We start from the raw sequence: 14,163 nt of genomic DNA on the forward strand, positions 1-14,163 counted from the left end.
CCATGCAGAGATGCTGGCACTGCGGGGCTTTCGGGACACTGCCGAGAGGCTCCGCTGCCAGAGCCGGGGAGTTCTCCCGTTCTTTTCTGTCGTGCTGGGCACCTGGCAAGTCCTTCGAGCCCCGCAGGCTGCCAGTGCCAGCGGAGCAGCTGGAATCACAGACGGTCACACAGAAACCGGGCTGGGAGAGCAAATGAGCTCTTCCATGTTGTTTTTCACAACGCGTTTTGGATTTATACCAGAATCTCTTCTCTCCCCTCAGACCCCGTACCCCTGACTTTTGAGTTTTCTCACAGAAATGTCTCGGCCTGCACCGGGAAAAAGAAAATTCCCTGGCACGGCGGGGAGCGGCGGGGTTTGGGGGTGCTGGGGCGGCACGGGGGTCCCCGCGCCCCGGCCGGTCTCGGTCAGCCCCGGGAAATCGCCGCCGCCGCCGGCTCGGCCCCGGCGCCGCCCCGGTGCTCCGGCCCGAGAGAGACCCCGACCCGCCCGCCGGGGCAGAGGCGGCACCGCCGGGAGCCGAAGCGGCAGCCCCGGGCCCATCCCGGCGGGCCGGGAGCGATGGCCCCGCCTCCATCCCGGGCGGGCCGGAGCCTCAGGGGCGGGGCCGGGCCGGAGCCTCAGGGGCGGGGCCGGCGCTGGCTCAGGTGCGCGGGACCGCGGGGCACCTGCGTGGGGTGGGGCCGAGCTTATTTAAGTGCCGGGAATCGCTGCAGCCGCCATTTGCTCACTCGGAGCGCAGTGAGGGTGGTGGGTTCTGTGCGGGCTCCGCAGCTTCGCCCTTCTCTCCTTCCCCCCCTTTACTCTTCCTTCCTCCTGCTCCCATTCCCCTTCTTTCCCTGCCTTTCCCCCGTTTTCCTCTCCTCCCCAAAGCCGACTGCTTTCGCTCCCCTTTTGTGCCCCCTTCTACTCTTCCTTCCTTCTGCTCCTATTCCCCTTCTTTGTCTTCCTCCTTTTCCTTCTCGTCCCATTTCGGCCTCCCCTCCCGTCCCACCATCTACCCTTCCTTCCTTCTCTCCATATTTCTGTTTTTTCTCCCCTAAACCCACTCTCCCTCCTCCCCCAAATGCGACCCCCCCACTCGTCCCTCACCTGTCCCTGCCCCGCTGCTCCGTTCCATTCCCTCTCTCTTCCCTCCTCTGTCCCGTCCCTCTTTCCCCCTGCCGGCCTTTCCCTTCCCCGCCCGCTTTCCTCGCAGCCCGACCTCCCTCCCCACCTTCCCGCATGCTCCGCTCTGCTCCCCTGTTCTCGTTCCCCATTCCCCTTTTCCTTCTTTCCTCGCAGCCGCGGGGCTCGGGGCGCCGCAGAATAAAGCCCAGAGGGCCGGAGCCGGCGCCCCCCGCCCTCGCTGGGGTCCCCACACGGGGCCGGAGCCGCTCTGCGGGTCCCCCCATTGCAGTCTAATACACGGCCCGACACTGCCGGGGTGCGGCTTTCCCGACATCACACTGGGGGTCGGGCTGGGGGTCGGGAGGGGGTCCTGGGGGGAGGAGGGTGGGGGGTTAGGAAGGGCCCCCTCCGGAGGAGGGGGTCCCGGGGGGGGGGGGGGGCCAGGGTGGGCCCCCTCCGGAGGAGGGGGTCCGGGGGAGGGGGGCGGGGTGGAGGGGGGGGCCTTCCCCCTCCAGCCCCGCCCCCTCTCCGGGACCCCCTTCTCCGGACCGGGACCCGGGGGGAGGAGTGGGGTGGGAGGGGGGTTGGGGGGGGGTGGGGGGGGGGGGGGGGGGGTGGGTGGGGTGGGGTGGGGGGGGTGGGTGGGGGGGGGGGGGGCGCTGGAGGGGACCGCCGGTCGTGTGATTTTTTATTTCTGTTCACGGCGCAGAGTGACGTGACCCCCTCTGCTACCCCCCCCCCCCCCCCCGCCCCCCCCCCACCCCACCCCCCTCCACCCCACCCCCCCCCGCCCCCCCCCACCCCCCCCCACCCCACCCACCCCCCCACCCCCCCCACCCCCCCCCCACTCCTCCCCCCGGGTCCCGGTCCGGAGAAGGGGTCCCGGAGAGGGGGCGGGGCTGGAGGGGGGAAGGCCCCCCCTCCACCCCGCCCCCCTCCCCCGGACCCCCTCCTCCGGAGGGGGCCCACCCTGGCCCCCCCCACCCCCGGGACCCCCTCCTCCGGAGGGGGCCCTTCCTAACCCCCCCACCCTCCTCCCCCCAGGACCCCCTCCCGACCCCCAGCCCGACCCCCAGTGTGATGTCGGGAAAGCCGCACCCCGGCAGTGTCGGGCCGTGTATTAGACTGCAATGGGGGGACCCGCAGAGCGGCTCCGGCCCCGTGTGGGGACCCCAGCGAGGGCGGGGGGCGCCGGCTCCGGCCCTCTGGGCTTTATTCTGCGGCGCCCCGAGCCCCGCGGCTGCGAGGAAAGAAGGAAAAGGGGAATGGGGAACGAGAACAGGGGAGCAGAGCGGCAGTCGAGGGGAAGGGGACGAGGACAGGGGGCCGGTGGGGAGAGGTCGGGGTGTGCAGGGCAGCTGGGGAGGGGCCTGGGGGGAGAGCCGGGTGAAGGAAAAGAAAGATTGAAGGCAGCTTTGGGGAAGGAGGCGGAATGTGTGGAGGGGGAAAGGCATCACGGAAAGGCGGCAGGAGGAACCGGGAGCGCGTGGGGGGGAGCAGGGGGAGGGGGCACGGGGGAGCCCGGCTGGGGAGGGAAGGAACAGGGACACGATGGAGGGACAGGATAGTGTAGGGGTGAGTAGGGGAATAGAGAGGGAGGACAAGGAAAGGGGTGTAGGGGGGCCCGCCCGGGAGGGAGGGAGGGGAGGGCTAGGGGGGAGAGGGAGGGGGGGGGGTTTGGGGGGGGGGAGGGTGTAGGGGGTGGGGGAGGGGAGGAAAGGAGGGTAGATAGGAGAGGTACAGAGAAAAAGAAATACAAAAGAAAAGAAACGCGCAAGAAAAGCAAAAGAAACAGAGATATGGAGCCCGACCGGTCGTAACCTCCCGCTCCGAGCGCCCAGCACCAAATGGCTCCGCCGCGCTCGCCCCGCGGTTTAAATACCCGCGGCCCCGCCCCGCGCAGGCGCGCTGGGGCCCCGCGCACCTGTGCGCGCACCTGTGCTGGCCCCGCCCCCGGCCCCGCCCCCCGCCCGTAAATGGCGGCGGCTCCGCGCCCGCCCCGTGTTCTGTGTGGATGCTCGGACGGACTGCGGCGGGACCGGCGCTCGGAGCTCCGTGCGGGGATCGGATCGGGGCAGCTCCCGGCCTGCGCGGCGTCCGAGGCGCTCAGCTGACATCGGGATCGGGATTTGGGTCCTGGGCCCGCCGGTGTCTGCTGGGGGAGCCGGGCAGAGCCGCTCCTTCCTCGGCGGGCAGGGAGGGGGTGCCGGGGCCGGCGGATCGAGGCGGGATCGCGGCTGGGATCCGGACCGGCAGCGCCGCGGCCGGGAGGAGCCGCTCCGGGACGGGCGCCGCCGCTCCAGCTGCGGCCGGCCCGGGGCTCGGGTCCCGCCGGGGCTCGGGTCCCGTTCTCGCTGTGGCCGCGGGGAGCTGGGGCTGCGTCGGGGCCGGGACCCCATCGGCACCGCCGCTCCCGCAGCGCCGCCTCCGGCCCCGCGGGCGGACACGGAGCCGCCCCGCAGCCCCCGCGGGATGCCGAGCCCCCCCGCCCCGGTAGCCCCGTGGCCACCGCGCTCCCCTGCGAGCAGCAGCGCCCGCCTCCCCCGCCCCGTGTCCGCATCCCCGGGGGAGCCCCGCCGGACGAGCGGGGCTGCGGCGCCGCGGCCGGGAGCGGCCGCTCCGCCGGGGCCGCTGCTCCCGCTCCGGCTGTGCCCGGTGCGGGGCTGGAGGCGCCGGAGCCCCCGAAGGGCAGAGAGCACCTCCTGTCCTTGGCTCTGCGGGGCGGGAGCTGCCGTGCCCTGCCCGTGGCTCGCAGCGTGCCGAACGCACGTCCCGGCACGGGCACCGGCGCACGGGACAGCGCTGGCACGGACACGGCTGAAGGGCTGCCCGCGGCTCCTCGGCCAGGGGCTGCTCCCCACAGGCACGCAGGGATGCTTCAGCCCGGACAGCCGACAGGGACCCCAGGGAACGGCTGGCATTACCTGGGAATGGAGGCACGGGCCGTTTGCAGAGGGGCTCTGACGGCAATCCCTGTTGCCGACCTCCCCGAGCTCCCACACAGCTGCCAGGTATGTTCCAGCCACCCCAAATCTCCTCCCTCTTTTCCAGCCTGAGGCCATCATTCACCAGCAGCATTTCAGCCAAGGCAATCTTCCTTCACGGGTACTAAATGCCAAGCAAGAGCCTCGGAGATGCCTTGAAATCAGAGGTTCGAGTGCGATGATGTTCGGAGATTTCCAGGGAGCCAGCTGGAGGTGCAGAAGGGATGGAAAACTCTCACAGGTGGGTCCCACTGGAGGTGTGCTGCAGGCAGGGATGTGCATCCCTTTCCTGAGGAAAACGGACATGCCGAGGCTCTGAAAGGAGCTGAGCTTCTGCAGGAGAGATGTTCTGCCTCAGCACAGGCCGGGAGCACATCCAGCCACCGCCTTGTCCTGCTTTAAAACATTAACTGGAGCCTGAGCTCCGGGTGGGGAGGGAGCTGAGAGACGGAGGGGCAGGAGCAGGGATGGGAGATGAGGCTGCTGGAATGTCACCTGGAGCAGCTGAACATGTTCTGTCCCTGCAGGAGCCAAAGCAGATCCCTCCTGGCCAGGCTGGATGGGAGATGAGGCTGCTGGAATGTCATTGGAGCAGCCAGGAGCCAAAGCAGATCCCTCCTGGCCGGGCTGGATGGGAGATGAGGCTGCTGGAATGTCACCTGGAGCAGCCAGGAGCCAAAGCAGATCCCTCCTGGCTGGGCTGGATGGGAGATGAGGCTGCTGGAGTGTCATTGGAGCAGCCAGGAGCCAAAGCAGATCCCTCCTGGCCGGGCTGGATGGGAGATGAGGCTGCTGGAGTGTCATTGGAGCAGCCAGGAGCCAAAGCAGATCCCTCCTGGCCGGGCTGGATGGGAGATGAGGCTGCTGGAATGTCACCTGGAGCAGCCAGGAGCCAAAGCAGATCCCTCCTGGCCGGGCTGGATGGGAGATGAGGCTGCTGGAATGTCACCTGGAGCAGCCAGGAGCCAAAGCAGATCCCTCCTGGCCGGGCTGGATGGGAGATGAGGCTGCTGGAATGTCACCTGGAGCAGCCAGGAGCCAAAGCAGATCCCTCCTGGCCGGGCTGGATGGGAGATGAGGCTGCTGGAATGTCACCTGGAGCAGCCAGGAGCCAAAGCAGATCCCTCCTGGCCGGGCTGGATGGGAGATGAGGCTGCTGGAATGTCACCTGGAGCAGCCAGGAGCCAAAGCAGATCCCTCCTGGCCGGGCTGGAGGGCAGCTGCTGGATCTGCTGTGGGGGAAAACTCCCTGCCCCTGCCAGGAGCGCTGGCTCTGCTCTTCCTCCAGCTCCTGAGCAGTGTCAGGGCCACCGTGAGGGAGTTCAAACCCAAAAAATCCCCACAGCCCACGGAGTGAATGATCCCAGCAGAGAAACGCAGCATTGAAATAAAAATCTTACAGCTCTGTCAAAAAGGCTGTGACATCGCTGCAACGGGATTGCCAGGAACCTTCTGGTTTGCTCTCGGAATGCTCTTGGTTCTCTTTTGTGTATTTTTAGTCCCTCAGTGGACAGCTTGTAGAATTTATTCTGGGACTTAGAGGTTGAGCAGGGTTGGCTCAGGATTGACCTTCACCTCTGGTGCCGCTTTGCGCAAACACAACGTGGCCGGGCTGGGTGAACTCGTGACCTCAGCTTTCCCCTCCAAAATGTCCCTCGCTTATTTCCCTGGGGTGAGCTGGGATTTTGGCCCAGACTGTCACTCCTCACCTCCCCGTGCCCGCGCGGTGTCCATTGTGTTCCCCACGGTGCCCTGGGGACACCGGCGGGTCCCTTTGCCTTTCTCCTGCCCCTTTCCAGCCCGAGGCTCCTCTGCCCTCGTCCCACACACAGCACAGGGGCACCGAAGGGGAAAGGCTCCAGAAAACATTTCTGCGATTCCTCAGCAATTCTTTCAATTCCCCGGGGAGAGGAGCGTGAACTCACAGCCACCGAGGCCTGACGGGTTCCTGCAGCGAGAGCTCGGCGCGTGTCCGCAGAGGTGAGTGCGGCACCCGAAAGGAAAAAGCGCGGGAGACAAACGTGATTTCTTTTGCTTCAAAGTTATTGCAAGTTCTTAAAGCCCGACCAACTTTTGCTCTTGCTTTTGGTCGGGTGGAGCAGGAGCAGTGGGCAGAGGTGGTGCCATTGATGCGGACGTGCCCGATGCTTTCTGGGGCAGAAAAGGGAGATTAAGCTCGCCTTACGTCAAGCAGCTATTTAAAAAGATTTATAGCTCTTTAAACGTAGCGCCCTTTAATTACCATAATGTTTCTTCCACGATTTTAACTAATTCTCGGTGTATTTTATAAAACTTAAAATAACACCTCCTCCCCATAAAACAGACTCATCAAGCATTAGACAAAAATTCCTTGTGCCAGTCTCAGGCTTCCACATCTAACAGGAGACCCTCCCCGTAAGCAAACAAAAAAATCAAAATAACGTACCAAAACTAGTCCTTGCTAACATTAAAAATACAGCTCGACCGTATCCAAAAAACCCCCGATTTTATTTCTTCCAAATGCCAAATACTCTTCAAATTCTAAATCAAAAACTCTTAAAAAACAAAAACCATTTGTCCAAGCCCACAAAAAATATAAAACAATCCAATCGATATCCTACATTTAACAAAACCCACTACACAAATTAGTACCATTTGAAATGTAACATAAATAAAAATCTATGACTAAGAAACATATCTCCCAATAAATAAAACCACTCTGTAAAGATATAAGTAATAATCTCAACTCAACAAGCTAAAATTTCTCCAAAACCAAAAGACTTAAAAAACCTTCAATACTTATAAATAACAACATTCAATATGTTAAGTGTTAGTAAAATCAAACAAACTTAAATGTCAATGCATTTAAATAAATACATTAAGTTTCTTTTTATCTATTAAAATTAAGTTTATTATTCCTTACTATCAAAATTCATTCAGTCTAAATTTAAATGTTATGTAATATAACTTACCCTAAATTTTATTAAAAATCACTTCTCTAAACTATACAGTATATGGTTAATTTTATTTAAAAAAAATGAAACTACTCAAATTACAACAACTAAAAGAAAACACTAACAAACACCTATTCAGAAGTTAAAAAAATATAGTGTATTATGTCATCAATTTCATCAAAAATTCTGTTCTTCATTACAATCTCTACTCTTTTTATCTTTCATAAGTAACACCAAAAAATAGCAATTACTATTCATATCATGCTATTTAAGAATTTTACTCTATTTCCTTAATATATATTTTTAAAGTTATCCTAACTCCTTCAAACACTTACTACTAATATACTAATTATATAATAATTTTTATAATAAGCAATATTTATTAAATATTATTATAATATTTACAACCAACTTTCATGTACTTTGTTATCTCTTTATATAATGATCTAAAAAACACATAAAATTTCTAATTCCTACTTTTTTTATTCTCTACTTATACAGCTCTTAAAACAAGTTAACCCTCTAACTAATCTCTACACTAACTCTATAATTTAACCTAATGTTATCTCACAGTTTTAAATATTTTTCAAGACTAAAAAAAAATATATTTTATTAAAAACCTCCTCCAGACTGTTAATCTTATCACTTTCCTCAGTTATTATTACAAAATCACTTCAATGTAAAACCCGACTACAACATTAATTTCTATTTCTAAGTTTCACACTAAGTAATCGCTCTCTCATACATTTTCTCCACCTTCACACTCTCAATATCCAAATCCAAACTCACAATCCTGTCCATAACCACTTTCAAATCTTTAAACAAAAGTTTACTATACTCAAATCTATTCTAAAAACACTTCTAAAAAATCCAATTATTAAATAATGTAATTCATCTTTAATCCTAACATTTTTACTCTTAACTACTATTTTTAGAAACATTATATAAGAATACATTAAGTAACATTCACCAATTAAAATTTAAACTAGAACCTAACCCTAACTCTACCTAAATAAAATAATTAACAAGAAACCCAAATATTTTCTACGTCAAAAATAAAATTCAAATAATTTTAACTTAACAATTTAACTTTATCGATATAACAAATAAACTTATTTTTATTTTAAACTTAAAAAATCATTATCTACACATAATTATTTAACTTGCTACTAATTTAACATTTATCAACTGTTAAAAACTCTAAAATAACGTACCATCTTTTAATACTTACTAATGATATAATTTCACCTATGTTACTAATTATAGATGTTATCTAAGTAATTCCTAATTATTGTCAATTTCTTCTTTACTACGTACATTATTTTATTCTTATATTTCTTCATGCTTATAACTGAAAAATTATAACAACTTATACCATTATCTTGCAAGTCTCTATACAATTTTATAAAACAAAACTTAACAAGACTTATTTCTCATGTCAAAACATAAAGTTTACTTATATCTCAACAAGTACAAAAACCCAAGTCAATTTCAATAAGGACCATAAAACCAGATCACACAAAAAACACACTCGCCACTCCACAAATAAAACACCAATGTAAATACAAAGATACACTACACTATGTAAATACAAATGGTAGATTACGCGAGAATTGCAACATACGCCTGACGTCTTGTACTGCACCCACCAAAATATAGAAACTTTAGGTTTTTTTATAAATATAAAAATCAATATTATAAACATCTTATTTAATAACTTACAAAGTATAAAATTCTATCAAATATTATACTTCTACTCTCTTTACTTTATTTACTTTTAATTATATCACTTTACCAATTAACCAACCTAAAACAAACATTTCAGTGACTTTAACTAAAGTTTCAAGTTTAAATACTTTGTATTTATCTAGCGCTTCTCAAAAAAAATCCATTCTTTACCTACTTACTTAATATACCAATAAAAAACATTACAAGTAATCCATATAATTAAAAAGCCCTTACATTATTAGCTCTTAATATAAAAATAGTTACCAATTTAAAACAAAAAAGTCATTTATCCATCAATAGTAATCAAAATATAAAAGTAATTTTAAGCCTTGAAACTTAAAAATGGTAGGATCACATTTTATACCACCTATTACTTCAACAACACTAAAATAATTAAATCAATTGAAATATTATCTAAATAAACGATCTAATTCTACATCCCTTACACTAAATACCTTTCTAACAAATATAAAATATTAAATACGCAGTTTTACAAAAAATCAACAATAAATTTTCTTTTATTAACACACAAACATAAATATAAAAATTGAATAAAAGTTATAAATGCATCTAATCACATAAAATCTACTTATAAAAGTGTACAACTTTAAGAAATATCAAAAATAAGAATAACTAATATAACAATAAATAAAATTTAACACCATAATTTTAAAATCTTATAACAAAATTATACATTTAAATTATATTATTATAATAATAATAACGATAACACCTTCTTTATGTTAATATATGCAACAAATGCTTAACAAAATCCATTAATAATTTTATTTTTTTTAAATACAGAGGGAGAGGGGAGACGTGGGAACGGGAAAACCAGAAACTCCCACGGACACTGAAAGATTTGATCTGCAGCCTCGGGAGAAGCTGGGATTGATGTGCAAGTACAAGACGCGGGCATTAAGCAGGAAAAGAATGAAATAAAAGGCAATCCCTTCTGTTTCTGTGGCTGTCAGTGAGAGCCTGCCCCGGCTGAGCGAGAGAGAAACCGCGTGGGCACGATGGGGAAGGGCTCGCAGGGCAGGGCTGGGGCTGTGTGGGCTGAACGGAGAGTTTGCACCTTCTGACAGGAGGCGCTGAGCAAAAGTCCCCTCGGTGCAGCGGAGCCGAGCGAAGGCGCTGGGCTGGAAAAGCCAAATAAAGGCCGGGGTCAGAAATTCCGGCTGCCTCGGAACAAAGAGCCGTGAGCGCTCCTGAGCCCCGGCAGCTGCTCGCTCTGTGAACCCCCACGCGCCGGGGCTGGGTTTGCCTGAGCCCCGAGTGCCCCCGGCCCAAGAGCAGCCCCGGCCCTTCCCTGCTGAGCGCGCAGCGATCGCAAAGGAAAAAAGGAAACTCTGGCCGGCAGGGCTCTCTCTGCGTGGGTTAGGGCAGGGCCCTGCGGGGAGCAGGGCGCTCCAGCACGGACAGCCCGGATCCAGAGCAGCTCCAGGGCTGAGCAGCGGGCTGGGGACAGCTGGGGACAGCCGTGAGCAGAGCCCGTCAGCCTCCCTCCGGGGCTGGGACTGCCTCGAGCACACAGCTCCTGCCAGGTGTGGCACCTTCAGACTCCTCGCCACAAACGAGTTCTGATCTCGCTCTCGGGGTGACCTGCACCTCCTCCCCAGAAACCGCAGGAATTAGAATTTCGGGCCGCTTTTACAAACTTTACGTCAGCTTTGCAAATGCAAATCCCAGCGGGTCCCTGCTTCCCAGAGCGCCGGTCCTCAGCCATCTCCACTTCCCTGGAAAACTGCTCCAGCTCCAGGCTGTACCAAGGTGAGCACAAGTCTGGAGAGGTCAGAACCCTCACCTGGACCGCTGCACTCGGAGCGAGATCCAGCTACAAATGGAATTCCAGAAACGGCCTCCAAAATGTTCCATAATCACACCTTTAAAATGGCTCCACAGGGCAACGGCTCCCGTGCCAGAGCGGCACCTGCACGAGGCCTTGTGCCAGCCCTGGCGCCCTGAAAAACACAAGAAACCAACATCACACAGGCCTTGTTTGCAGAATTCCTGATCCAAGCCCTCACCTGTCCTGCCCAGCACCGAGGGAAATCTGACACGGTATTCATAGGTAACCTTTGCTGAGAGCGGCCATCACCCCGGTCCTCCAGCCTGGGCAAGGTTTTGCAGCGAATGGACCCAACTTCTAACCCTGGACCTAAATTTCTGTCAGCTTTTGTTAGAAAGATACTGGAGAGTAAATCCTACAACAGATTTAAAACGTTGCGCAAGGAATAACCGGCCCAGACAAAACCAAACCACCCCCATCTCTGCTCCACCCCATTTCTCCCAATTTTGGGAGAAATACTGATAGAGTTTGTAAAGACTCCCCTTCCCTGCTGCACCGTCCTTCACTGCACGTCCCTGTTGAGAGAGAAATGGAACTGGAAACAAGTTTTAAAGGATGAGTTTGTAAATAAGACTAGATACTTTAGAGAAATAGAACTATGAAAGATGCACTCTAATAAGATTCATGAGGGGTAATTTCAGATGATTGGTTTTAAGGCATAGTGTAGCAAAAGCTAATAGGCCAAGAAACGCTTATAATGTATTGTAATTAGGAAATAGTTGGCTTCTGATTGCGGTGGCATGAATTATAACATCTGTATTGTCTCACCCTTCACGTGAGACTGAAAATGAAATAAAAGTTTTTAAAAACACTTCTCAGTTGCCTTATTTCTGGGTCAGAAAAGGGCATAATCTGATAAACTGGTGCGTTGTGTGAGGAAGATTTATCTCTCTCAATGTCCTATTCCATGGCATTTCTAAGTCAGCGTTTCTTATCTCAAATTTTCCATTCAGATACATACTATGTAAACCTCCTGTCAAACTCTGACAATTTTCTGCAAGTCCATTTCCCACAGCAGAACTGCTCCCTGCCCAGCACAGGAGCTGCGAGTGCTGTTGCAGGGCACAATGCCTGAAGGAACACCGGAGCTGTGACATTAAAACCAGCAAAAGCAATTACTAAGTAAAAGAGATCCTCACCTGCTCCAAGAACTGAACCTCTGTGGCTCATCCTCACGGGGTGAACCTGCTCCAGGGAGGACTCTCCACGCAGCCCCCGAGACCTGGGGTCAGACGCTGCCCTACCAGCAGAAGAACAAGGGGTTAGTGAAGCTTTTTGGACACATTCTGGCCTCAGAGTGGTCTGACAAAACATCCGTCAACGTGGATCTTTAATAAAGGCAGCTGGTACCTATGCTTGCAACAGACTTTCGTGTGTTATTTCCTCGGTCTCTGTTCTAATACATTTTGATATTAAAAGTGTTTAAACAAGATTTAACCTGAGCTCTGCACCCTGCCGTGCTCCAAGCCCTGAGGAAGAGCTGGACATCCTCACACTCGCCCAAGCTGAGGCAGCTCTCACGTAGGGACAGAGCTGCTGCAGCATTTAACAACACTTAGAAATCACCCCTGCCTTGAGGGCGTCCAGAGCTGGGAGAAAGCCCTTCCCACCACCCTCTTGGATTTCCCTCCCTGCCCCTGGCTTTGCTTCCAGCTTGGGAAGGTTTGTCCTGGGGCCATTTCAGCAGCACGAAGGGCTTTTCCAACCTCAGGGGTTCCACGGGAGCCCAGTGACTGACCCAGCTGCGCACCCAGGCACACGGATCGATTATCCTGCCGTGAGCCAGAGCACTCCAGGGCATCCTTGGAACAGCTGCGGAGAGCGGGAAAAAGACACAGCTGCAGCACCGATCCCGCTCCCTGCTTTCCCAGAGGGGCAGGAACACCATTTCCTCCCGAGCCTGAGAGCTCCCAGGGAAATCCCTGTTAGGGTGGCACTGAAGGTGCCACATTTCTGGCACCCTTGCCCTAGAACCACGGCCCAGCAGGTTTCTGTGGGAGCGGGGATTGTTGCTGCAGCTCAGAAGCTGCACATCCCTAAAGCATTTCCTTAGGGACACGAAGCTCCCCGCGCGCATGTTGTAGTCCAGTTTGTAATTTCAGCGTCTTTCAAGAGAGTTTAAATCGCAATGAGGCGACTCGGTGCCAGCACAGCATTAGCTACGGGACATCGGGAGACTCACCAGACGACATTCTCGGCAGAGCCTCCATTCTCAGCGCTCCAGCTGCAGCGTTCGCATCTCTCACGGACTCCGAGCTCCGTTTCCAGGGCTCCCATCGGGAAACCGGCGGCCGCTCCCAGATGCAAATGCCCAGGGCACCGCCGATCCCAGCCCCTGCTCCCTCTCCCCCCCGGACCCCCCTTCCTCCAGCCTTTACCCCTTTTAGAGCCACGGCCCCGCCCAGGACACAAACGGAGGCTCCCAGGTGCCTCCTGAGACCCAAATCATTCCAGGGGCATCAGGAAATCAAGAGAAATAAACTTTGTAGCCATGATTTCATGTCTTTTGACTCTTCACATGGATAGTCTTAAGCCGTACTTTGTCATCATTTGGTCAGCTCATGAGGTTTTTTAGTTTTTAAAATTGTGTTTTCTCGAGGCAGAGAAACTGCAACTATCTATCTTTGAGTAGAGGAGCACATACAAAATGTCAGGGTGAAAGATTACTCATACCAGTGTGAAAAAAAACGCTAATCGCTTGGTTTTTAAAATTTTAAAAGTTTAATAATAATAAAATGGCTATAAAAATAATAATATCATTAGAGTACTAAAGCTTAGAGTTAGGACAATTACAAGACAATAAAAAAAGTAAAGAATTACGGACGTCCGGATGTTCTCGGACATTAAGCTACGAAAAGCATGACTTGTGAATAAAGGAATCACCCTTAAACTAATATACTTGTTGCATATTTATATATCCTTTATGGTTATGAATGCATTCTATTTTAAACAAGAAACTCTGTTTGTTGTATGTTAATTGTTTCCTTTAATCCCTTGGTGTCTTCGAGTAAGGCCTGAAGAAATTAGCTTCTTCTGATAAGAAGCCATAAATTCCTCTCCTTTGGAAGATTTAGGTGTTCTTTGAAGTAAGTATCTCATTCCTAAAAAAAAAACTTCCCCACCTACATAGTCTCTATTTTAACATTATGTTAGAACCTAAAACTGTATTTAACACACTACTTAAGCAAATGAACACAGCATAACTTTCTAACATTACACTTATAATATTCATTATAGCCTTTGAGAAAAGCCAATCATAAAATATGCATTTTTCACACCAGCAAGGACAAGGAGGTATTGAAGGAGACTGTTGAAGGAGAGGTAAAGTCTTAAATGCTAAAACTGAAGACAGAGCATCACTAAGTCAAATAAAAGATTTGTCTATTTGCTTTTAAACTGATACAAAGCAAGACAAAGTAAATTATTATAACTACTTCAAATCTAGTTGAAAATGTGCTGAGGTGTGCATTAAGACAAAGGTGGAAGTTTACAAGTTACAAATGCTTAAGACACTTCTTGCTAGGGATAGATAGCATTGCATCCATTCCTGAAAGAT

The 14,163-nt window shown here is 51.5% G+C and overlaps 2 long non-coding RNA genes across 2 annotated transcripts in view; one reads left to right on the plus strand and one right to left on the minus strand.

Annotated features, from left to right (window-relative positions):
* The window catches only part of LOC144248464 (uncharacterized), a 106,941-nt gene that overhangs the window by 56,520 nt on the left and 36,258 nt on the right, over positions 1-14,163 (minus strand). The window lies entirely within an intron of this gene.
* On the plus strand, positions 5,845-9,713 carry LOC144248474 (uncharacterized). The gene is made up of 2 exons (XR_013341756.1): positions 5,845-6,074; positions 9,560-9,713. It is a non-coding gene; the product is annotated as an uncharacterized LOC144248474 (long non-coding RNA).

Source organism: Lonchura striata, unplaced genomic scaffold (genome assembly GCF_046129695.1).
Source record: "Lonchura striata isolate bLonStr1 unplaced genomic scaffold, bLonStr1.mat Scaffold_145, whole genome shotgun sequence".
NCBI classification, from domain to species: Eukaryota; Metazoa; Chordata; class Aves; order Passeriformes; family Estrildidae; genus Lonchura; species Lonchura striata.